Here is a 24,993-nt window from a genome sequence, read left to right on the forward strand (position 1 = left end):
TCTGAGCACTCCAAATTGTTAAAGCCTCTGCCTGTTACCCAGTTCCAAAGTCATTTTCCTTATTGTCTTGGCTATTAGCATTCAGCTCCTCTTTACTTATGATGCAGATTTCTGCAGCAGGCTTGAATTCCTCCCCAGAAAATGGGTTTTTCATTTCTACCACACGGTCAGGCTGCAAATTTTTCAAACCTTTTCCGGTTGTCTTTATAGCAGTGCCCCACTCCCAGTACCAATTCTCTGTATTAGTCTGTTTTTACATTGATATAAAGGTACTCCCTGATAAATTAGAATAGGATAAACATGAACATTTAGAAGACTGGATCGTTATAAATTGTTTTATTAACATGCATGTGTAGATGGATATTTTCAGGACCTAGAAATGATGGAGGGGGTTATGCAATAAGTTAAATTATAATAAAAAATCATTTGGGCACAATTTGAACAAAAATGCTACTATTCACTTATCATTATGTAATGCCTAAAGTTCTTGCCTAGCCACGCCAAAGGATTGGTGTGGCGGCTGACCGTGGTGAGGGATAGAGACACAGACCGAGAGAGAAAAAAGCTGTAGGCTTTATTGAGCAGAGTGAAAGGACAAAGCTTCCACAGTGTGGAAGGGGTCCCGAGCGGGTAGCCAGTTAGATTATGTGACTGCCTTTTAAACTCTTTAAGGCCGGAAATACGTGTGGCGAGATGTTACCAGAGCGAGAAACAAAGGCAATTAACCGTTTGTAACATGTCTTAGATCTTGAGGAAAACTGGAATTGCAACTTAGGTTTTATCTACTTTATGAACTTGCAGCACCATGGCAAAGGAGACAGGATCTTACAGGACTTTGTTACAAAGTATGTTTTCAAGGAATTGGAATTGGGAGGATAGATAAGGTCCGCTGGTCACAGAAAAACAGGCAGTTAACGTTCCTTTTACTTTAGTTTCGGGGGAGGCGGAAGGGAAAGAGAGAGAGAGGACACAGGGAAACTTACAGCAAAAGTTTCGATGTTTATAGCTTTCTTGGGGAAGAAAACACATGCACAGATCCTGGTCTTAGGAATATTTTAAGCATGTATCTTCAACATTATTCATCCAGGACCGAAGTAAGTCCTGATGCAGGAAATGAGTGAGTTTCACAGCTTTCTGAGCCCCTACTCGACCCAGGAAGTCCAGCTGGCACCTCCTCTGGATCACAAGGTTTTTTTGTTTGTTTGTTTGTTTGTTTGTTTTATCATATTGACGTTGTGTTTATTTCCTCTCTACTCTTCTAAGTGCCTGCAGAGTAACAAATGCACATCTAAATGCTTGTGTTGTGCCTCTTTGCTAGCTTGTACATTGTTCTTTCTTCTCCCCTAACCTCAGCTCCACGATATTACCCATACATACCTCTGAAATACATCTGATTGAATATATAATTATTGCAGTGATACAGATTGCATGGTTCCATGTTGATGAAAATGTTCACCCTGACCACCAGTCTAACACATAATCAATGTTTTCATTTTACTTAGTAACTGTTATTTTTTCCTATAGAGGACAGGAAAAAAAAAAAAAAACACCTAAGTTCACTTGCTTTTAAATTCACTGCAGTTTTTTTTTACTACTCTTAAAAAACAGCCTTCTACCTTTTCAACTTACCCTATTTTGTACCCAAATCAAGTGATATGATTGCAATTGGGTACATGACAGAATACTTTAGGCTGACTGTAATAAGGATAGGAGCATTGCATATCATGTTTTACATAATTATAAGCACTCAGTAACCTTTTGTTCAGTGGATCCACTGATAATTTCATAACTAGTTAAATGAAGGAACTACCCTGATTAATTACATAATTCCTCCAATTAAATCAAGCTTGAGTTCTTGACTCGATTAATTTAGCAACATTAAAAACAACAGCAACAACAACAATGCCCTACAATTCAGCAAGATATTTTGAGAATTTCAACAAATGTAAATAAATTTAAACATCTGTTTACATGGAAATGTAAAAGACCCAGAATAGCCAACTTAATACTAAAGGAGAATAACAAAGTCAGAAGACTGACACTACCTGACTTCAAGACTCCCTGTAAAACTACAGTGTTCAAAACAGTATTGTATTGGGGAAAAATCGACAAATATATCAGTGGAATAAAATGCAGATCTCAGAAATAGACTTATATAAATCCAGCAAACAGATCTCTGACAGGAGCAAAGGCAGTAGCATGGGAAAAGGATAATCTTTTCAACAAGCAGTGCTGGAATAACAGAACATCTGTATGCAAATGAGTGAATCCAGGCACAGACTTTATTCCCTTTTCAAAAATTAATTTAAAATGGATATTTTACACCATAATGGATATTTTATAACTATAAAAATTCTGGTAGATAACATAGGAGAGAACGCAGATGACCTTGGATGGTGATTACTTTTTAGATAGGACATCAAAGGCATGATCTATGAAATAGACAATTAATAAACAGGAATAAATTAAACTTAAAAGTTCCTTCTCTGAAAAAAACAAAAACAAAAACAAAAAAACACTGTCAAGAGAATAAAAAGAGAAGCCACAGACAGAGCAGAAATATTTGCAATCCACATATCTGATAAAGGACTGTTAAAGAAAATAAACTCCAATTTTAAAAAATGGGCTAAGGACCTTAACAGAAACCTCACCAAAAATATACATAAATATTGCAAATAAGCATATGAAAAGATGCCCAAACCGTGTATCATCAGAAATATGCACATTAAAATAACAATGAGATACCATAACACACCTATTGAAATGGCCAAAATCCAAGAAGAACACTGAAGCTGTGGAAGCAACAGAGACTCTCATTCACTGCAAAATGAGACAAGGATTTTGGAACTTAGTTTGGCAGCATTTCACAAAACTAAGCATACCCTTATTATAAGATTTAACAATTAAGCTTTTTGGCATGTACCTAAAGGAGCTGAAAAAGGTATGTCCACAGAAACATCAGCACGTGAACGTTTAAAGCAGCTTTATTAATAATTGACAAAATGTGAAAGCAACTGAGCTTTCCTAAAATGAGTTAATGGACAAACAAAATATGGAACATCCAAATGATGAAATGCTATTTAGCGCTAAAAAGAAATAAGGTATCAAGCCATGAAAAGTTATGAAATTAACTTATTAAATACTGCTAAGTGAAAGAAGCCAATCTGAAAAGGCTAAATACTGTACAATTTCCATTTATGACATTCTGGAAATGGTGAAACTATGAAACAATGAAAAGATCAGTGATTGCCATGGGTTATGGAAGAGTGGGGGATGAATAGTCAGAGCACAGAGGATTTTCAGGGCAGTAAAAACCAGTATGATTTCATAATGGTACATACATGTTATACATTTGTCAAAACCTATAGAACGTAGAGTGCCAAGAGTGAACCTATATGTAAACTATGGACTTTGGACAATATGATGCATCAGTGTAATTTCAACAATTGTGATAACAATATACTACACTGGTGGGGGAATGGTAAAAACGGGGAAGGGTTTTTATGGGTAATCTCTGTATCTTCCTCTTAATTTTGCTGTGAACCTAAAACTACTCTAAAAACATCATCAAGAAAAAAAAAACCCACTTCCAACAAGGGGTAAATAGAATAATCTTTGGGTTAGATTTTGTAGGTGGGGATAAAGAAAATAAGGACAAAAATAGCCAATTTATTTAGGAAAAAAGATAATCTGATTAGGCCTGAATTGCTATTAAAAAAAAAAAGCCCCTCTACTATATTCTGAAGAATATCTGATTTAATGTAAGGATATTTTAATACATGCTTACAGCTTACTAACTTTGTCCTTAACTTTGCAAATTGCTTCAAAAATCATACTAGAGTCTGAACTCTGCAGGAGCAAAGATAGGGCACTGCATGTTGAGCTTTTTGACATACTACAAGTAGTGGCAGAATAATCGGATTTCCTTTGTGTTGAAAAAAATACCCAATGAGTTTCTGGCAATCCTAAAAACATCTAATCTAAAGATTCTCATTCAGAGAAATAAGCTTCCTGCTGTAGGAAAGGTATCATGAATTCCAGGCTGCAATTTATATAATTGGATGTGAACAACAACTATTTATATAATAGGCATAATACATTTCTCCAGAATTCTCTTGAGTGATTTAGATAATATCGTAGATGGAACATTGATACTCAAATTATAGTCCAACATTTTTAAATTGAGGGTAGGAAAACAAAAGAGATTTTTACAGTTATTAAAAGAAAGTATAAATTATAAAATGTTGAGTACTGAACTCCGTTTGCTATGTAATTTCTGGGCAATTGTAAGCATATCAATGTAATGAATCAATAACACTTCAAATATTAAGAAATTAAACATTTTAAGAATCAATATCCTCAGTTACATTTTTTCAGTGCCTATAATTCAGTAATTATGTCCAGAAAAATAAGAAATTGGAAAAACAAGGTATAGATTTAACAAAAGATTATTATGTAATATATGGTTTAGAGCATATTTAAACTTAAATATTTTAAATTGAATTAAATTAGTTTAATAATCCATTCCTTTTCTAAAATTTGAGATCATATTGATTCTGTAAAATCAGGGTAAGCACAAAAGTGAGGTTGAGTGAGATGAAGGAATCAACTCTTCTGGAGGCAGCAATGTGCAATACCACCTGAGTTCTTGTCCTGAGCTAATGTCACTCTTTCCACCTTGCATTCTATTCAGAGTTCCAGCAATTTCTGCTAATATCTGGGTCCTAAAATGCCCCAGAGTCATGTTGAACAATAAATAAAATCAGACTCTGGGTGAATTCCCAACCTGTATAAAATCCTGATTTTTAGCTGATAAGAATATTTTGAAACAATGTAAACCTTATTTAAACATTTGTTAGCTTAAAATAATAATTTCCACCAGCTTCTGCAGGAGTGGTATTTGAAAATACCGGTTTTCAAATTGAGAGATTTATGACAAAGCAAACTATAATCGGGATTGGTTTAAGCAAGATAAGACTTGAAATAAGTAATATATTTGCAATCAATTTTATATTCTCACACTCTTTAATAATTAGACTAAAGAAATACAAAGAGAAACTGGAAAGGGGCCAAAGTAAGAGTATTATTTTATAAGAACTAAATGACAGACAAGTAAGTTGGCTGTTCAGTACTCATTCAGATTCTCAAAGGATATTGCTGTCATCTGAGAAAAAAGAGATACTCACATTACATCTACTTTTATAAAAATTTCAGCAAAATTCCACATTGGAGTTTGCTATCTGGGTTACAGAAACGGGAAATAAATCGAAAGTTCAGAATATTAAGCTGACTGGCATAAAGAGGTTATCATAAATATATGCTGAAATGCAGTGATGTCTTAACCTAGAAGCTTTATTAAGAAAAAAAATAACTACAGAAAATAGAACATGTCCTCAGGTAACTTTTTCTATGTGCTAATTTGGGTCTCTCAAGTGTTTTCTTGCCTGAAAAGTATGTGCGTGTGTGCATTCCTATACATACTTGCTAACTATATCCATAATGCTAATGCAATTTCATATTGTAGAAAATAATAATGTCTGACTTAGCAAGATCTTTCACGTGTTTTTCCTTATACTTACTTTGAGTTTTTTATTTCTTGAGTATCTCAGGACAACCTCTCATTCTCTATGCATGAAGTGCTATGCATTTCTGAATTTCTCAATATAACTGCTCTCTGGTACTGACACCTAATAAAGCACCTTAAAGTGACTAGTAAAAGAAAGCAAAGTGTTCCATTGGTCAATGTGTCAGTTTTCATGATAGTACCATGTCGTTTTAACTACTATCACATTGCAGCATAGTTTGAAATCAGGTAGTATGATGCCTTCAGCTTTTTTTTTTTTTTTTTTGCTCATGATTTACTTGGCTATTCATGTGTTTTTTGCATTTTCATATGAATTTTAGGATTACTTTTTTCTATTTCTATGAGAAAACACATAGTGTTTTGTTAGGAATTACATTGAATTTGTAGAACATTTTAGTAGTGCAAACATTTTAACAACATTTATTATTCCAATCTAAGAACACAAGATATGTCTCCATTTATTTATATCTTCTTCAATTTATATTAATGTTTTATAATTTTCAGTGTACAGCTCTTTCACCTTCTTGGTTAAATGTATTTGTAATTATTTCATAGCTATTGTAAGTGGAATTATTCTCTTGATTTTGTTTTGGTAAAGTTCACTGTTAGAGCAGAGAAACGTTACTGATTTTTGCATGTTGATTTTGTATCCTGCAACTTTACTGAACTTATCAGTTTAAACAGCGTTTTCAGTGGAATATGTGGGGTTTTCTATATATAAATTCATGTTATCTGCAAAAAGGGAGAATTTAACTTCTTTCTTTATAATTTGAATATCTTTTATTTTTTTCTCTGACCTCACTGCTCTGGCTAAGACCTCTAGTACTATATCGAATAGATGTAGTACAAATGGGCATTCTTATCTTGTTTAGGATCTTAGAGGAAAACCTTTCAACTTTTCCACATTAAGTATTATGTTAGCTATGGGTTTTTCAAATATGGCTCTTATTGTGTTAAGATATATTTCTTCTATGCTGAATATTTTTTTCTTTTTTTCCTTCTGACCCTAATCTTAACCCTGCCCTTAACCCTTAATTTGTTAAGAGTTTGTATCATGAAAGGATATTGGATTTTGCCAAATGCTTTTTTTCATTGTCTAGTGAGATGATCATATGATTTTGCTTAATTCTGTTAATGTGGTGTATCACATTTATTGATTTGCATATGTGGAGTAGGAAGCTCAGAAAAGAATCCATACTTTGGTGATCAATTGGTCTTTGACAAATGTGTCAAGAATATACAGTGGGAAAAGGTCAGTCTCTTCAATAAATATATAGGGAAAATTTGGTATCCACATGCAAAAGAATGAAATTGGCCCCTTATCTCACATTGTATACAAAATTCAACTAAAAAATGGATGAAAAACTTAAACATTTTTCTGGATATATACCCAGTAATGGGATTGCTGTGTTGAATGGGAGTTTTGCTTTTAGCTCTTTGAGGAATCTCACACTGCTTTCCACAATGGTTGAACTAATTTACACTCCCACCAACAATGCATAAGTGTTCCCTTTTCTCCACAACTTTGCTAGCATCTGTTATTGTTTGACTTTTTAAAAATAGCGGATCTGACTGGTTTGAGATGATATCTCACTGTGGTTTTGATTTGCATTTCTCTAATGATTAGTCATATTGAGCTTTTTTTCATATGGTGGTGGCTGCATGCATATCTTCTTTTATAAAGTGTCTGTTCATATCCTTTGCCCACTTTTTTATGGGGTTGTTTTTTTTTGTCTTGTAAATTTGCTTAAGTTCTTTATAGAAGATGGATATTAAACCTTTGTCAGATGCATAGTTTGCAAATATTTTCTTCTATTCTGTAGATTGTCTGTTTAATCTGTTGATATTTATTTTGTTGTGCAGAGCTCTTGTTTAATTAGATTTCACTTGTCAATTTTTGTTTTTGTTGCAATTGTTTTTTGTGTCTTTATCATGAAGCCTTTGCCCATTCCTGTGTTCAGAATGATATTGCCTAGGTTGTCTTCCAGAATTTTTATAGTTTTGGGTTTTACGTTTAAGTCTTTAATCTACTTTGAGTTGATTTTTGCATATGGTGTAAGGAAAATCATTCTACCATAAAGACACATGCATGCAAATGTTCATTGCAGCATATTCACAATAGCAAAGACATGGATTCAACCTAAATGCCCATCAATTACAGACTGGAAAAAGACAATATGGTACATATATATCATGGAATATTATACTGTCATAAAAAGAATAATATCATATATTTTTCCAGAACATGGATGGAGCTGCAGGCTATTATCATTAGCAAACTAATGCAGGAACAGAAAACCAAATACTGCATGTTCTCACTTATAAGTGGGAGCTAAATGATGAGAACACATGGACACAAAAAAGAAAACAATAGACACTGTGGTCTACTTGAGGGTGGAAGGTGGGAGAATGGAGAGGAGCAGAAAAGGCAAATCTTGGGTACTGAGCGTAATATCTCGGCAATTAAAGAATCTTTACAACAAACCCTCATTACATAAGCTTACCCATGTAACAAACCCTAACATATGCCCCTGAACATAAAAGAAAAGTTAAAATAAAAAAAGGACTTAAACTTAAGATATGAAACTATAAAACTACTAGAAAAAAATAAAAAGAAGAAGAAAAACCACTTGACATTGGGCTGGGCAATGATTTTTTAGATTTGACCCCTAAAGGGCAGGCAACAACACCAAAGATAGAAAAATAGGATTACAACGAAATGTTTTAAAATTTGCCTATCAAAGGAAATAATAACAGTGAAGAGACAATCCTTGGATTGAGAAAAAATATTTGCAAGCCATACATCTCATAAAGAACTAATATCCAAAACATAGAAGAAACTCAACTCTATAAAAGAAAAAAGAAATCATTTGATTAAAAAACAAGCAAGGGGCATGAATAAACACTTCTCAAAAGAAGACAAAGGAATGGCTAACAGATACATAAAAATGCTCAACATTGTTAATCATTAGGCAGACATAAATTAAAACACAATGAGATATCACCTCACACCTTTTAGAATGGCTTTTATAAAAAAGACAAGAAATAACAATGGTTGTTAAGAATGTAAAGAAAAGGGAACACTTGTACAGTCTTGGTAGAAATGTAAATTGGTATAACCATTATAGAAAACAGCATGAAGTATCATTGAAAAACTAAAATAGAATTACCATATGGTCCAGCAATCCCACTTCTGACTATTGACCCAAAAGATTTGAAATCACCCAGGTGCAGTGGCTCATGCCTGTAATCCCAGCAGTTTAGGAGGCTGAAGTGGGTGGATCACCTGAGGTCAGGAGTTCAAGACTAGCCTGACCAATATGGTGAAACCCTGTCTCTACCAAAAATACAAAAATTAGCTGGACGTGGTGGCAGGTGCCTGTAATCCCAGCTACTCAGGAGGCTGAGGCAGGAGAATTACTAGAACCCAGGAGGCGGAGGTTGCAGTGACCCTAGATTATGCCATTGCACTCCAGCCTGGGGGACAGGGTGACACTCTGTCTCAAAAAAAAAGAAAAAAAGATTTGAAATCAGTATGTATTGCACTCCCATGTTCATTGCCACACTATTCACAATAGCCAAGATGTTAATCCTACCTAAGGGTCCATCATGGGATAGATGAATAAAGAAAATGTGGGATATATACTTAGTAGACCACAATTCAGCCTTATCAAAGGGAGAATTTCTGTCATTTGCAACAACATGGATGGAAGTAGAGGAGATTATACAAGTGAAAAAAGCCAAACACAAAAAGACAAATACTGCATGTTCTCATTTACATGTGAAATCTAAAACAATTGAACTCACAGAAGACCCAAGTAGAATGGTAGTTTCGAGAGGCTGAAGGTTGGAGACAATGGGGAGCTGATAGCTAAAGGGTACAAAACCTCAGTTAGATAGCAGGAATAAGCCTGACTTCTTTTCAAAAGCATAGCATGTTAAATATAGCTAATAATTGCATACTGTTCATTTCAATATTACTGACAGTTAATTTCTAATGTTCTCATCACAAAAGCTGTTAAATAGTTGAGGTGATAAGTATGTTAATTAGCTTAGTTTAATCATTCCACATTGTATTCAAAAATTATAGCAACACCTTGTACCTTGTAAATATATACAACCATAATTTGTCAATATACAATTTAAAAAACAGAGACTACACTAACCCATAAAATGGGAATCTTTGATAGATATTAACTAAAATCAACTTTGGCATTTGAAATATACCTTAGACCACATCTGCTTATATGAGTCTCATGGACATCCAGCACCAAAAGTATATTGCCTCGCTTTGGTGATGTCAATACAGCGGACAGAGGCTCTGTTTCGCCGGGCCAGTGTAATAACAGAGTATGACAAAATTTCCAGTTAAGCATTCCTATGTATCAGAAGTACCCTAGTCAGCAGTTTTCCCTTTTATCCCTAAATTTGTTGCAGCTTATATGTAACAAATAAACCAATCCGTGACGTGAGTAGCATTGCATCAAGCCCTTAGGGTAATAACCATAATTTAAATCAGCCAACTGTTTCATTCTGAGAAGAGTTTACTAATGTGTGAATTTCATTGGCTAGATGCAAATAAAAACCTTAATTTGTGATTTAATGAATTGCTACCTACACACAGCCAAATATCACACACTTTCTCCAGGTAAAAGTGCCTGGAAATACGCAAAAAACAAACAAAACAAAACACATTAGTTTTGAAGATTTTTTAAAAAGACTGAATAAATGAGATTAATTTGTTTAAAGCAATTTTTCTATTTTAAGAATAGTTTCTCATACTTTGGTGTCTACCATGTAAGGCAATTAAATTATTAGGATTATTTGCACTGGCACCATGTTTTTAATTTTTTACTTAGTAGACTTCATTTTTCAGAGTCGTTTAAATTTATAGTAAAATTGAGCAGAGTGCAGAGAGCTTCCTTAAACCTCCTGGCTCCCATCCCCAAACCTGATTTTCCCTATGATTAATATTTTGCATTAGTGTGGTACATTTGTTGTAACAGATGAGCCAACATTGACACAATATTTTTAGCTAAAATCCATAGTTTACATTTGCATTCACTTATTGTGCTACACATTTTGTTGATTTTGAGAAATGAATATTTATTTGTTAGTATTTGTTGTTATATTATCATCCATAATAGTTTCACTGTCCTAAAAATACCCTGTTCTGCATCTATTCATCCCTCCCTTCTACACCCCAAGCACTTGGCAACTACTGAACTTTTTATCTTTCTGTATTTCTGTCTTTTCCAGAATGTCATAGATTTGGGATTATATAGTATGTAGCTTTTTCAGATTGGCTTCTTTCACTTACTAATATGTATTTAAGTTCATAACTTTTCAGGGCTTAATAGCTCATTTCATTTTATCACTGAATAACATTCCACCATTTGGATATACCAGTTTCTTTGTTCTTTCACCTATTGAAGGACATCTTAGTTACTTTTAAGTTTTGACAATTGTTAATAAAGCTGACATAAACATTTGTGAGCAGGTGTTTATGTGGACATAAGATATCAATACCTTTGAATAAATACCAGGAACACAATTGCTAGACTTTATAGTAAGACTATTTTTAACGTTGTAAGAGACTGCCAAACTACTTTCTAAAGTGTCTGTTCCATTTTGCATTTCCACAAGCAATGAATTGTAGTTTCTGTTAGTCAACATCCTCGCCAGCATTTAGCAATGTCTAGATTTTGCATTTTAACCATGCTAGTAGGTGTGTGATGGCATCTGTTCATTGTTTTAATTTGCAATTCCCTAATGACATATGAAATAGAGCTCTATTTATATGCATATATATTCTTTGACATACATGCATATAAATGGAAGAAGACATATTCTATTTATTATTTATTCTGTTTATTTTTCTATTCATATCTATATCTATATATCTATCTATATCTAGATAGATATATAGATATAGATATATCTAGATAGATGTATATAGATATAGATAGATAGATAGATAGATAGATAGATAGATAGATAGATAGATAGATATCTCCTTTGGTGAGATGCCTGTTCAGATCTTTGGTCGATTTCTCAATTGAATTGTTGGTTTCTTATTTAGTTTCAGAAATTATTTTTACATTTTAGATATACAAAGACTTTTAGGTTAGCTTTGCATTTTTCATTTTTTTTTCTCCTGGTTTGTGATTTGTCTTGGCTTTTCTCTCTTAACAGTGTCCTTATCAAAATTGAAGTTTTTAATTTTAATAATGCCCAACTTGATTTTGTTTTATAATGGTGCTCTTGTTTTTTTATTCTTAGAAAACATTGCCAAACCCAAGTTCTCCTAGATTTTTCTATGTTATCTTCCAGATTTCAGATTTAAATTTTTTTGCAATCATTTTTATGCACTCAAACTTCAGAAATTGGACTGAAGAAGTACAAAGTTAGAGAAACTGTAAAGGGGCCAAAAAGAAAACTACTCTTTTACAAGAACTAAGGAAAAACAAGGAAATAGGATGTTCAGTATTCATTCAGATTCTCAAAGGATATTGCTGTCACCTGAGACAAAAGAGAAATTCATATCACACCTACTTCTAGAAAAAATTCAGCAAAATTCTGCATTGGAGGTTGCTATTTGTGTTTTACACTTAGTTCTACCATCCATTGATAATTAATTTTAGTGAAAAGTGCAAAATCTGTATTTAAATTTATTTTTTGCCTATATATGTGTAGTTCAGCACTATTTGTTGAAATCACTATCCTTTCTCTATTAAATGTCTTTTACTCATTTGTAAAAGATCAGTTGACCAGATCTATGTGTTTCTATTCCTGGGCTAAATTCTTTGGCTGGTAACATATTTTTAATTGTCAACATTTTTTTTTTACTTTATTTTTTTTTATGAGTATAGCACTATTGTACATTGGTATGCAAAATTGTTACTTTTCTTTTGTAATTATTTTTGAAAATTGTGTGCATTATTATATGATTAGGTAAGAATCAAGTACCTTATTTTATTTGTTAAGAAAAAATAATGGTTTTAGGGGGAAAATAATATTTGCTAAACACAAACTCATTTTACAGAAAATCTTGGATCATGTCGAATTTAACTAGAGATATCTATAGATTAATATACTCATCTTCAGATATATAGATTGTGCTATAAAATAATTCAGAATAATGATGTAAATGTTTGCTTAGTAACACTAAGAATAATAGTTAAGAGGTATTGAAATATTATTATGTATGTGACACTTTTATAAGGTTGTTTTTTTAATTCCTTAAGAATCTTTTCAAGTCAATGGGTTTTCAATATTTTTAGTCACAGACATCTAATAAAGAATAATAATCTCTCTCCATGTGAAAGCATTTAAATAAACCCAACTGACTGTATACAATTTGAGGAGCTGATAGTTCCTTTGAAATCCATCCATGGATGCCAGAAATGGAACCAACAAGACCCAACATTCACAAAGTGTATTCTCAGAGCTCAGCAAAATATTAGTAAGCATTAAGTGATTTTCTGGTTTCTGTAGTCTATTACATTTTTAAAATGTCTACTTCAGCAAAGTTAAGACTTTTCTTAACTACTACCTATTAGATTCTTGCAAATATTAATGTCCATTGTGACTATTAAAGAAGGGCATGGCTACGCAACATTTCTAAAGCTAATTTGAAATTGAAATCTTTTTTATCTTATAAAAATAATATTACTGTGATATTATTGAGCTATTACTCAATATTAATAATAATATTACTGAGCTAGTCTAAGGTCTAGTAGTATCTCTGATAAATAGATGAGGTATAAAGAGATGAGGTAAAATTAACTATTAAGTTGAATGTTTCTTTGTCATTCAGCATCAGAGTTTCTACTATGAAAGTCTGAGCTCCTAGAAAGTGCCATATCAATTTAGCTTTATTTTTGTAGCACTCAATATTTTAACACACATATTTAAATACTTTATTATGAAATTCATTTTGAAAATTAATGATATATTTCATGCCCCCTTCCAAAATGTTGCATAAAGTATTAAATATATTCAAATATCTTCCAGTTACAGTTACTATAAATTATGCTAAGATGGTTTTCATGTTCACAGAACATGCACTGAAAAGTTTCTCTTTTGAGATATTTTTGTTTTGTTTGAATCAGGAAGTTATTTGGAAAGCTGAAAGCTGGGTCGAGTTTTTCAGCTCAGGAGAAATGTTTGTGGAAACAGATTGAGAATATTAGAAAGAATGAAGACCCATTTCTCTTTCTCTCACTGTATTACATCACTGGGAATCCATTCATTTAGTTCAACAACTTTCTCTTTAGAAATACATACAATGGCTGAGAGAATAATTTGTTTCTCATACATATAACGTCTATCTCTGTTAGCTTATCTGATTATGTCATCTCATAACTGTACATTCGCTGACATTTCTTTTAATATGGGAATATGAGTAAAGCCAAGCATGCACTGAATTGTTTGAATGATAAATGAATCTTTGTCAACTAGCTGACAGGAAGCTATCTGAAAATATTAACGTTGAGAAGTAAATAACAGAAGGATAATGTGGACTTGAATGAGATGTAACAGTGTGTAGCAGGAGGGCAATGAAATCTTCCCCGCCAAAAAAATGCACAGGTTCTTGCCCTGTCATGGCAGCTTAGGCTATTATCTGCTGATAAATGTCTTATAGTATATTTTGGGTTAAAATGGAAAACTCAAGTTGCTGATATTATATGGATAAAGATAAGTATGTATGTGATAAAATGTAACAGAAATGAGAGTTCAAAGACAACAACATAGAATTTTGTAGAGAATAATTTCAAGCATGTGAATTGTCTTTGTTCTAAGAGCTTTTGGAGATTTTAGACAGTGTCATTATGTGAAGGGAGCAGGTGTATTCATTTGTTTTATTTATCACTTTCTCTTGCCTTTCATCATCAAAATTTAAAAGTGAAATTCATCACTCTAAGTTATATAATCAAAAGGCTTCATTTGAATAATGGTTAAATAATTGAGGAAGAAATATGTAAAGGGGCAGATCTTGAAAGATATATTATGAAATAGCTGCTGAAATTACTTACATTAAAAAAACAGTGTCAATAAATGAAAAATACTCTCAGCAATGCCTTTGGCATATAGTTACATTTCTGGTAATTACAGAGATTGGGGCTTCTCATCAGTCTTCTCAATTTGAACATGTTCCAAAAGAAAACATCTGGAATCTAGTAGATGCAAAATCAGTGTGTGAATACAGCTATAAAGTAGCAACACACTGTCCTGTCCGTGAAGTTCATCACTCTAAAATTATTCCTTTGTTGAAATTATTCAAAACACTAAACCATGGTTTATTAAGCATAGTCTGTAGGGTACTACAAAAAAGACATTCTTAGGGTGGAACTAATGTTACCCACAACATACCAGTCTATAAATTCCAACCAAGTTAGCAAACTGTTATGTGACTTGGGAAATATGAATTCATGCAGCAGTAAATAAGTTATCTCTTTTACATTCTTCCTTCAGAAACAGCCAGTGAAATATATGGCCATAAGTAAGCATGTACAGGATGATTTCACTGGATGAGATTTGCCAGATTTTCTGAGGAACAGAAATAGGAAATGAAATAAGAATTTTAAACGAAAATGAATTCTCAGTAGAGCTTTGTTAAGTATTGTTTGTATAATTTAAGGGAAGTTATTTCAATATGTTTGGCTTTTGTTATACATAGAGTTTTCATTTTGGTAATGATTTTTCAGTCATAAAAATAATTTAATTTTCTCTAGGTTCAAGTGAACCTGGATATTTCAAATAATCTTTCTTTTGCCGTAAATTACAAGATTTTCCAGTTTGACCACTGGCGCTTAACCTAACTACATACTGAAGGTAAATAAAAGGACTTATTAAAAGGATCAGTTGAGAAGATATGGAAAACACATTCTTGTCCCAGTGTTGAACTGTTTCATAAATAGTTACTAGCATTTAGAATTGTTTCAACAAATTGCACTATTTGCATAGAGATTTTGTAATTTTTTTACTTCAGTAATTTTTAAAATTTATTTCTTTTATTCTGAAAAAAATACTTATAACAGATTTTAAAATTTTGCTTATATTTAAAAATTACCAATGCAAAGGTAAACATGTTCTCCAAAAGCTTTAAAAATGAGTTTCCAAACACAAATTCAACCTTTTTTTTTAAATATAGGAATGATAGTAAAAATAGTATAATTTAACATTCAACCACCTTATTGCCTCTTCTAAGGTAGAAGAGTAAAAACAAAGAGAAAAAAAAAAAACAAAAAACTTTTTTTCTTGTTTGTGTCTTCTGGAATGCTCTTACCAAAAATGAACTTAGTTTTTCTGCATCACATATTCCACATCTATAATATCAGGAATATAGAAGAAAAATTTGAAATGTGGCTAAAGGTCAAAAGAATATCTTTGTTTAGTTCACTTACAATAGAGTGTCACTGGACATATCATAGCTAATGGTATCCTTTGTCCTTTTCAGTGTTGTAAACCTGGGACAATATCCACCAATGTTAAGGATCTTGTGATGACTCAAAATATCTAAAGAGCTCCCACTTTGAAATATCTTCTCAATAACATTACACACACACACACACAAACACACACACAAACACAAATGAAACATCTTATTACATTAAATATTATTTGCCTACAATACTATCATGTATTTTGATGTTCACCTCAACACAATAAATACTTTTGAAATTTTTTTTCTTGTTTGCAAAAGTCAAATCCGGCATCCAAAATAAAGACTTGCTGCCTGAAAAGTCTTTTCAGATTGCCTGGCAATTACAATATATCTTAAGCACAGGCAATATCCGTGGTTTAAGTGGCTACTTTGAAGAGCTGATGCCCCTTCAGATGCATAAATTATAATTTATTAAAAATAAGTCATCTTGTGTCTTTATAGTAGAATGATTTATAATCCTTCAGGTATATACCCAGTAATGGGATTGCTGGGTCAAATGGTATTTCTGGTTCTAGGTCCTTGAAGAATTGCCACACTGACTTCCAAAATGGTTGAACTAGTTTACACTCCCTCTAACAGTGTAAAAGCTTTCATATTTCTCCACATCCTTACCAGCATCTATTGTTTCCTGACTTTTTAATGATGGCCATTCTAACTGGTGTGAGATGGTATCTCATTGTGGTTTTGATTTGCATTTCCCTAATGACCAGTGATGAACTTTTTTTCATATGTTTGTTGGCTGCATAAATGTCTTCTTTTGAGAAGTGTCTGTTCATATCCTTCACCCATTTTTTGATAGGGTTGTTTGTTTTTTTCCTTGTTAATTTGTTTAAGTTCTTTGTAGATTCAGGATATTAGCCCTTTGTCAGATGGATAGATTGCAAAAAATTTCTCCCATTCTGTAGGTTGCCTGTTCACTCTGATAATAGTTTCTTTTGCTATGCAAAAGCTCTTTAGTTTAATGAGATCCCATGTGTGAATTTTGGCTTTAGTTGCCATTGCTTTTGGTATTTTAATCATGAAGACTTTGCCCATGCCTATGGCCTGAATGGTACTGCCTAAGTTTTCTTCTAAGGTTTTTATGATTTTAGGTCTTATGTTTTAGTCTTTAATCCCTCTAGAGTTAATTTTTGTATAAGGTGTAAGGAAGGGGTCCAGTCTCAGTTTTCTGCATGGGGCTAGCCAGTTTTCCCTACACCATTTATAAAATAGGGAATACTTTCCCCATTGCTTGTTTTTGTCAGGTTTGTCAAAGATCAGATAGTTGTAGATGTGTGGTGTTATTTCTGAGGCCTCTGTTCTGTTCCATTGGTCTATATATCTGTTTTGGTACCAGTACCATGCTGTTTTGGTACTGTAGCCTTATAGTATAGTTTGAAGTCAGGTAGCATGATGCCTCCAGCTTTGTTCTTTTTGCCTAGGATTGTTTTGGCTATACAGGCTCTTTTTTGGTTCCATATAAAATTTAAAGTAGTTTTTTCTAATTATTTGATGAAAATCAATGGTAGCTTGATGGGGATAGCATTGAATCTATAAATTACTTTGGGCAGTATGGCCATTTTCCCGATATTGATTCCTCCTATCCATGAGCATGGAATGTTTTTCCATTTGTTTGTGTCTTCTCTTATTTTCTTGAGCAGTGGTTTGTAGTTCTCTTGTAGAGATTCTTCACATCCCTTATAAGTTGTACATGTATGTTTATTACAGCACTATTCACAATAGCAAAGACTTGGAACCAATCCAAATGCCCATCAATGATAGACTGGATAAAGAAAATGTGGCACATATACATCATGGAATACTATGCAGCCATAAGAAATAATGAGTTCATGTCTTTTGCAGGGACATGGATAAAGCTGGAAGCTGTCATTTTCAGCAAACTAACACAGGAACAGAAAACCAAACACTCCATGTTCTCACTCATAAATGGCTGTTGAACAATGAGAACACATGGACACAGGGAAGGGAACATCACACACTGGGGCCTATCAGGGGGTAGGGGGCTAGGAGAGGGATAGCAGTAGGAGAAATACCTAATGTAGATGACAGGTTAACCGTTGCAGCAAACCACCATGGCACGTGTATACCTATGTAACAAACCTGCATGTTCTGCACATGTATCCCAGAACTTAAAGTATAATAATAATTAAAAAAGAAAAAAATAAGCCATCTTACTTATCAGTCTTAGAGATAATATTTTGGATAAAATAAAACAAAAATAAGACATATCTTTGGGGAGTAAAATGATAAGTCTAGTAAATATGCAGCCAAATAATTTGGGCTGCTGTTTCGGAAAGCACCCAAAGACCTGGGAGGCAGTAGAGTCCAATGGCTGAGAGAGCAACATGTGAGGGGCCAGGCTACCTGTATTTGTGTGCTTGTTCTGACACTAACTAGCTCTATGACCTTAGACAAATTATGTAACTTTTATGTGTCTCAATTTTCTTATCTACCAATGGGCATAATGTCCCACTTTGTTGTTAAAAGGATTAAATACGTTAATAATTAAAGCATTTATATGGACTTATACAGTAGCAATTCTTAGCATGAGAACAATTCTTAACACATAGTAAGTACTTAACAAATAAAAAGAGACTTGAACTCATGCTCAGCAGTGGCTATATATAAGCATATATACATACATTTTTTTCTGGTGATCTGCATGCCTATTAAATGAGAAGGTTGGATTTGTTGAATTATATTTAAATTAATCGTGTTAAAATTCTTAAAATCTGATAAGCAACCAGGATACAGAAAATTAAGACTGGTTTTTGTATGCTAGTACTTCAGAAAAAGAATCAATCCCATTATTTAAGAGAAAGATGTTTCTTTCTATTCCTGAATGAATGCAAGTGAGCAATCTTTAAAAACGGAAAATAAATTAGAAGTTTATTTTAAAATTACAAAATGAGGACTAGGGCTAGCTCATAGAAGAAAGCTGTAAGAATTACCATGAATACATGTACACTAGTATTATATTATAGACATATAACATATGAATTTCTAGGCATAAATATATTCAGGAAAAGGATCACTTACATGAATAGCTAAGTTACAGCACTTTATTTTTTTCCCCAACTCACTGGAACACTATATTAAATTTTATAAATATTAGGAACCTAAGTAATAATGTCACTTATATTTATTATACCTATTTCCTCTAGTATTGATATTAACCACTAGAAAACTGATTTATTATCTTCCACATTAATCCCATTTCTTGGGAAATTAACTGTGGTTAACAAGCAGAACAGGAATTTGGAGTGCCTGTTTTGTGTATCCCTCAAAATTAATGGAGAAATTACTACAGGACCATCTTAGAGGACCAAACACTGAATACAGAAACAAAGGCCAGAAGGCTAGATCATAACTGCCACTGCTATTCTGGCGGGTCACCATGGACAGTGCGGTAGTGCTGCTACCATGAAAAGTAAATTCTAAACTGCCTTTGCTTCCTTGTGACACTCCCTACAGATTCAAAGGCAGGTATAGCTGATGGGCCAAATCTAAGTTATGGGCCATAATCTAGCTGTCACAGAGTAAAGAGAGCAAATATTTGAACTTTCCACCATTCACTCTGCAAAGCAGGGAACAATGTAGTAGTCTGGTAACATAAGTTCAAATTGCTGGGTAACCAAAACCAAAAAAACATATATTTATTACATTTATCAAGATGAGGTAATTGAAAGAGCACGTATTCTGAAGAAAGACAAGCTAAGCTTGCATCCAAATCAGGAATCAGTAATTGTGTGTTATTTCACAATGTAAAAAAAAAAAACTTAAGACTATGACTTTTCCAAATGTAGATCACGTGTAAAATATTGGAAAACATGTGAAAGCCTGTTGTGAGAACTAAAATAAATAATTCATCTAAAAGTGTGAGACTGGTAGAAGTTATCTAATGCACGTTAATTAACATCCATAATCTACTTTCACTTTTCTTTGCCTTTACAAAAAAGAAAAGAAAAGTGTTTGATATTGAGAATTTTACATCTGGAACCGATACTGAAACTTTGTTTTACATTTTTGGTTGACATTAATAGGCACTTCAAGCTGGTGTGGGTGGATGTTCTTTCCTGTTGAAAAGAGAACAAAACCCTCAACAAGGAGCAGCTGGAGACAAACTTGGAGCGAGGAAAAGCAGAAAGTGTTGCGAAGCATAATCATTTAAATCACAGATTAAGTCAACATAATAGCAGAGAAAATGCAGGAAATTTAAAATGTTTGACTATAGTGGCAACCTCACAGAGTCTTTTCATTGGGATCAACAGAGAAAATGAGCTAAATGAATACAATTTTATATCTCCTGACATAGAAGTAAAGGATTCATGAGCAAATGTTTTATTTTATACTATAATTTTTAAAATATTTCCTTTAAATACAAAGCCTTAACCAACAAAATATAAGCATTAGCTTCATGAAAAACAATAAAAATAAGAGCTATTAACTATTACGCTTTCTTGATATTTCATTATATACATATCCAAATTAATTTGATGTAAGAAATATCATTTTTATTTTTATTTATAACTTGTATTTTAAGTTCAGGGGTAATGTGCAGGATGTGCATGTTTGTTACATAAGTAAACATGTGACATGGGAATTTGTGGTACCGATTAAAGAAATACTATTTTTAACTATCTCATGTACACCATGAATATATACACCTACTAAGTACCCACAAAAATTACAAATAAAAAAAATTTTCATACCATTTTTTTCTGCAATCATTGAAAAGCTAAAATCAAAATAATAGAAGCCAAATAAATGTATCAGAGAAAGTTATATTTTCCCCCCAAAATAAAATTGTAAGTGAGAAATCAGGTACCATTATATGATACAGCTAGAAAATGAAGTAAAGATATATTTTTAAATGAATTTTTCACAAGACACTGATTCTGATGTGCAAAAAAAACAAAAAGAGAGAGAGAATGAAAAAAACAGTAACTTTAAATTCTTGACTGCTGCGACCACAGGCTAGTTTAAAGTTTTCAAGTTAATGGTTCAAAAGATCACAAGCTCTCCATCTGTCACCCTCAAGTCAAGCTGCATATAATGATGAATACCTGTTACCTTGCTACATAAAAGTATCATCTGAGGCTTTCTCCCTCATTAATTAATGCAATAGGAAACTGGCATGGCTCTAGAGAGAAACATTTGCCATGCAAAGGAGGGAGTTAGCTTTATTTCAAAATGAATCAACCCTTCAGTATTTTTACAATTTTATATATGAATGTGAGGACTTATATACGTATTAATTATTTATTCCCTCCTTATTCTAAGAATGAGTTAGGGGCTTTGCCTTACAAGGCAATGTGATTAGGGACTTTATGGAAGACTTTATTTTTTTAAAAAAGATATTTTTAAGAGAAAATGGTTGTCAGGTTCGTACTTTTTATTAGCTAGCAGTCATGGAAGTTCCAAGTGACTGGTAAATTTATTTTTTAAATTAAGACAAGGGTGGAAGTTGTTTTCCTTTTGTTATTTGTTCGTTCACATCTTCAATTGAAGCAAAACCTCAAAATGCTCAGGTTCATGGAAAATCTAAATTTGTTGCATATTTGTATTACCAGGAGTAATTTTCCAAAGAGCATCATCAACCTCACTATTTGGTTTGAATGCAAACTTACACAGTATTTCTTGAAGATGAAATAAGATGTGGAATTGTTTATGTGCTTCTTGGATGCCACCTCTGAGCATAACTATGATGACAGATTTGAGAAGATCAGTAAATAATGCCTAGGCAGGCTTACAGATGACTTTGTCCTTGGACTAAATCTTTAAAACCAGAGACCTAATGACTGAATCTATATTGCAGACTTCATCTTCTTGAATCTTGAAGTCAAAAAACATAGACATAGCACTTTTCACTTTCCATTCCCTTTTTTCCACTTTATCCTCTGCCTTTCAAAATCAGACAGAAAAAAAAATAAGCAATTGAATCTTGAACACAGTGTTGCATTTATTTATCACTTCTGAAATACCATAATCTTGAGCAGATGTTAATCAAAACTTTATCATCAACAATCTTCTCTATCTCTGTATTTGGAGTAGATAATGGAGTATTCAGGCAAGATAACAATTAGTAACGATATTTTCTATTAACTTTCCAGAAAGTTTGTTTTAAGGCATAATTATCCTCATTGAAGTAAAACTTCAGGAGAAACACAACTTATAAATTCATTTTATGAAAACAAATTTAGCATTGATATCAAAACATTGTAAAGATTACACACAAAAAATACAGATAAATCCTATTTATAAATATTTATAAAAATTACACATCATGACCCAGATTTATTCCATGAAGAAGCATGCAGTTGAATATTAAGAAATGCATTACTATAACGATTCATATTAATAGGTCTAAGGAACACTAGTAAAATACACATTAATTAATAAATACTTAACATGCCAAAGAAATACATGCACTTCTTTACGTATCAGGCACAAATCCAGCATATTACGTGAGAAAGGAATGCTAAAGTCAGTTCTAGTAATGTCAGAAAAAATACAAGGTTGGCTACTATAACTAGTAATATATTGAACATATCTTCAAAGTAATCAAAGCAAATAGAGGCATTAAAAATCAGAAAAGATATAAAATATTCTCCAATTTAATGAAATAAAATGAGAAATTAACTCATAAATTAATAGCCTTTATATGTGCAAGTAATAGCCAACTAGATAACATGATGGATTAAAACATGACATTTAAAATAACTAAAATATCTAAACATAAACTTATCAAAGAATAAAAGTCATTTCTGAAAAGCAAAAACATAGACTTGAACAAATGGAAAGACATACCATACTCATGAATAGAAAATTCAACATCAAAAAGCTGCTAATGGTTTCTAAGTTAATTATAAATTTAATTACAACAGATAAGTTTATTTTTTATTCTGCAGCTTGAAATTTTTATTTAAAAGTTCCTAGGAAAAAAGAAAGAAAAATACCAGAATAGCTAAGTAAACACTTAGATTTTAAAAAAGCAAAATGTGTGTTTTTTTGCATGAGTGTGTGAGAGACAGAGTTTGGGAGGTAAAGGTGGGTAGAGCTAGTCTGTAGGATGTTAAAGCATACTATAAAGGCTACATAATTAAATGAGTATGGTACTTACGCATAAATGGACAACACAGACCAATAAAACTGAATGGAAATTATAGAAATAGATCCAAGTGTATGGTGAAATTCAGTATAGGATAAAAATGGCATCTCAAATACGTAGAGAAAAAAATAGACTTGTGGTCGGACATGGTGGCACACACCTGTAATCCCAGCACTTTGGGAGGCCAATGCAGGCGGATCATGAGGTCAGGATCGAGACCATCCTGGCTAACATGGTGAAACCCTATCTCTACTAAAAATACAAAAACATAGCTGGGCATGGTGGTGGGCGCCTGTAGTCCCAGCTACTCTGGAGGCTGAGGCAGGAGAATGGCATGAACCCGGGAGGTGGAGCTTGCAGTGAGCCTGGGCGACAGAGCGAAAAAAAAAAAAAAAAGACTTGTTAATAAATAATCCTCTCCAGGAACGACTGGATAGATATTTAAAGTACAAATATAAAATTAGATCTGTTCTTATGAAACATATTCTACTACAAATGCCAAAAATATCAATAATCTAAATAACAGAAAAGGAAAAAACACTATACAAGCACTAAAACACTAAAAGAAAACAGTGGCAAATTTGGTTAAAACCTAAGAGTAGGGAAACATTTTCTTGTAGAGTTGCCACAACAAAGTACGACAAGCCAAGTGGCTTAAACAACAAAAATTTAACAGCTTACATTTTTGAAGTCTAGAAGTATTAAATCAAGGGGTTGGCAAGATTTGCTCCGAGGGCTGGGAGTGGAAAACCTGTTTCAGGCTTCTCTTCTTGGCTTATCCACAGTGATTTTTTCCCGTGTCTCTCCACATCTTTCTTCTATGTGCGTCTCTGTGTTTAAATTTTCCCTTTTTCTAAGGACATAAGAGATTGAATTAGAGCCCACTTTAATGACATCATTTTAATCTAATTATGGTTAAAACTCCGACATACCTTTTTTTTTGAGAGTGGGGAAAAACTCAACCCATAACAACTCCAAAGAATAACAAAAAATACAAAATAAAAATACATAGTAAATTTGAACTACATAAAAGTATAATAATTCTATATATGGCAGACAAGTGATACCATATTGTAAATGACAATTGACAATCAGTGTCACTAATGCAAAATATTGGTACTAGAAATGAAAATAAAAGACTGGTAACCCAATGGAAAAATAGCCAATGATATGTTGAGATGGATTACAAAAAAATTATCCTTGGAAACATGAGAAGTTAATAAAAGAAGAAATGCTTATCATTTCCCACTTACTAGGTTGGTCCACACTGTGACAGCATTTTCTGTTAGTGAGATTGTGGGGAAACGGCTATTTGCTCTGGATATGAAAAATAAAATAAGTGAAAGAGACATGGCAAACCAGGTAACAAAATTATCTAAGCATTTATTCATTGATCCAACAATTCCACTTCTAGAAATCTAGCCCCAATCTTATAGCAAAAATATGAAAATCTTTTACACAAGATTATTCATTGCGGCATGACTTGTTAATCAAAGAATGGAAACAATTCTACTATCCATCATAGAAATATATTAAAGATAAATGTAATTAGAAAGAAATTATGAACTCTATTTAGTTATCTTATTGTTAATAATATTGGAAGAATGGAAATAATGGAAACAAAGAATGGAAACAATCCTACTATCCATCATAGAAATATATTAAGGATAAATGTAATTAGAAAGAAATTATGAACTCTGTGTAGTAATCTTAGTAATATTAGCAAGAAAACTGATTTCAGTTGCCAGCATCTCATCTCAAGTATAAGTTTACATCTTAAGTCTTTTCCTAAGCACATACATTGCAAAAACTGCACACAAATACTGCCTAGAATTAAGAGTGAGAGTG

General features: G+C 32.7%; 1 long non-coding RNA gene across 1 annotated transcript in view; it reads left to right on the plus strand.

Annotated features, from left to right (window-relative positions):
• The first annotated feature begins 516 nt into the window (after nucleotides 1-516).
• LOC134730599 (uncharacterized) overlaps nucleotides 517-24,993 on the plus strand; it is a 44,305-nt gene continuing 19,828 nt past the window's right edge. The window contains exons 1-2 of the long non-coding RNA XR_010112439.1: nucleotides 517-845; nucleotides 1,088-1,188. This is a non-coding gene — a long non-coding RNA (uncharacterized LOC134730599). The remainder of the gene's footprint in view (nucleotides 846-1,087; nucleotides 1,189-24,993) is intronic.

Source organism: Pan paniscus, chromosome 5, assembly GCF_029289425.2.
Source record: "Pan paniscus chromosome 5, NHGRI_mPanPan1-v2.0_pri, whole genome shotgun sequence".
Taxonomy (NCBI): domain Eukaryota; kingdom Metazoa; phylum Chordata; class Mammalia; order Primates; family Hominidae; genus Pan; species Pan paniscus.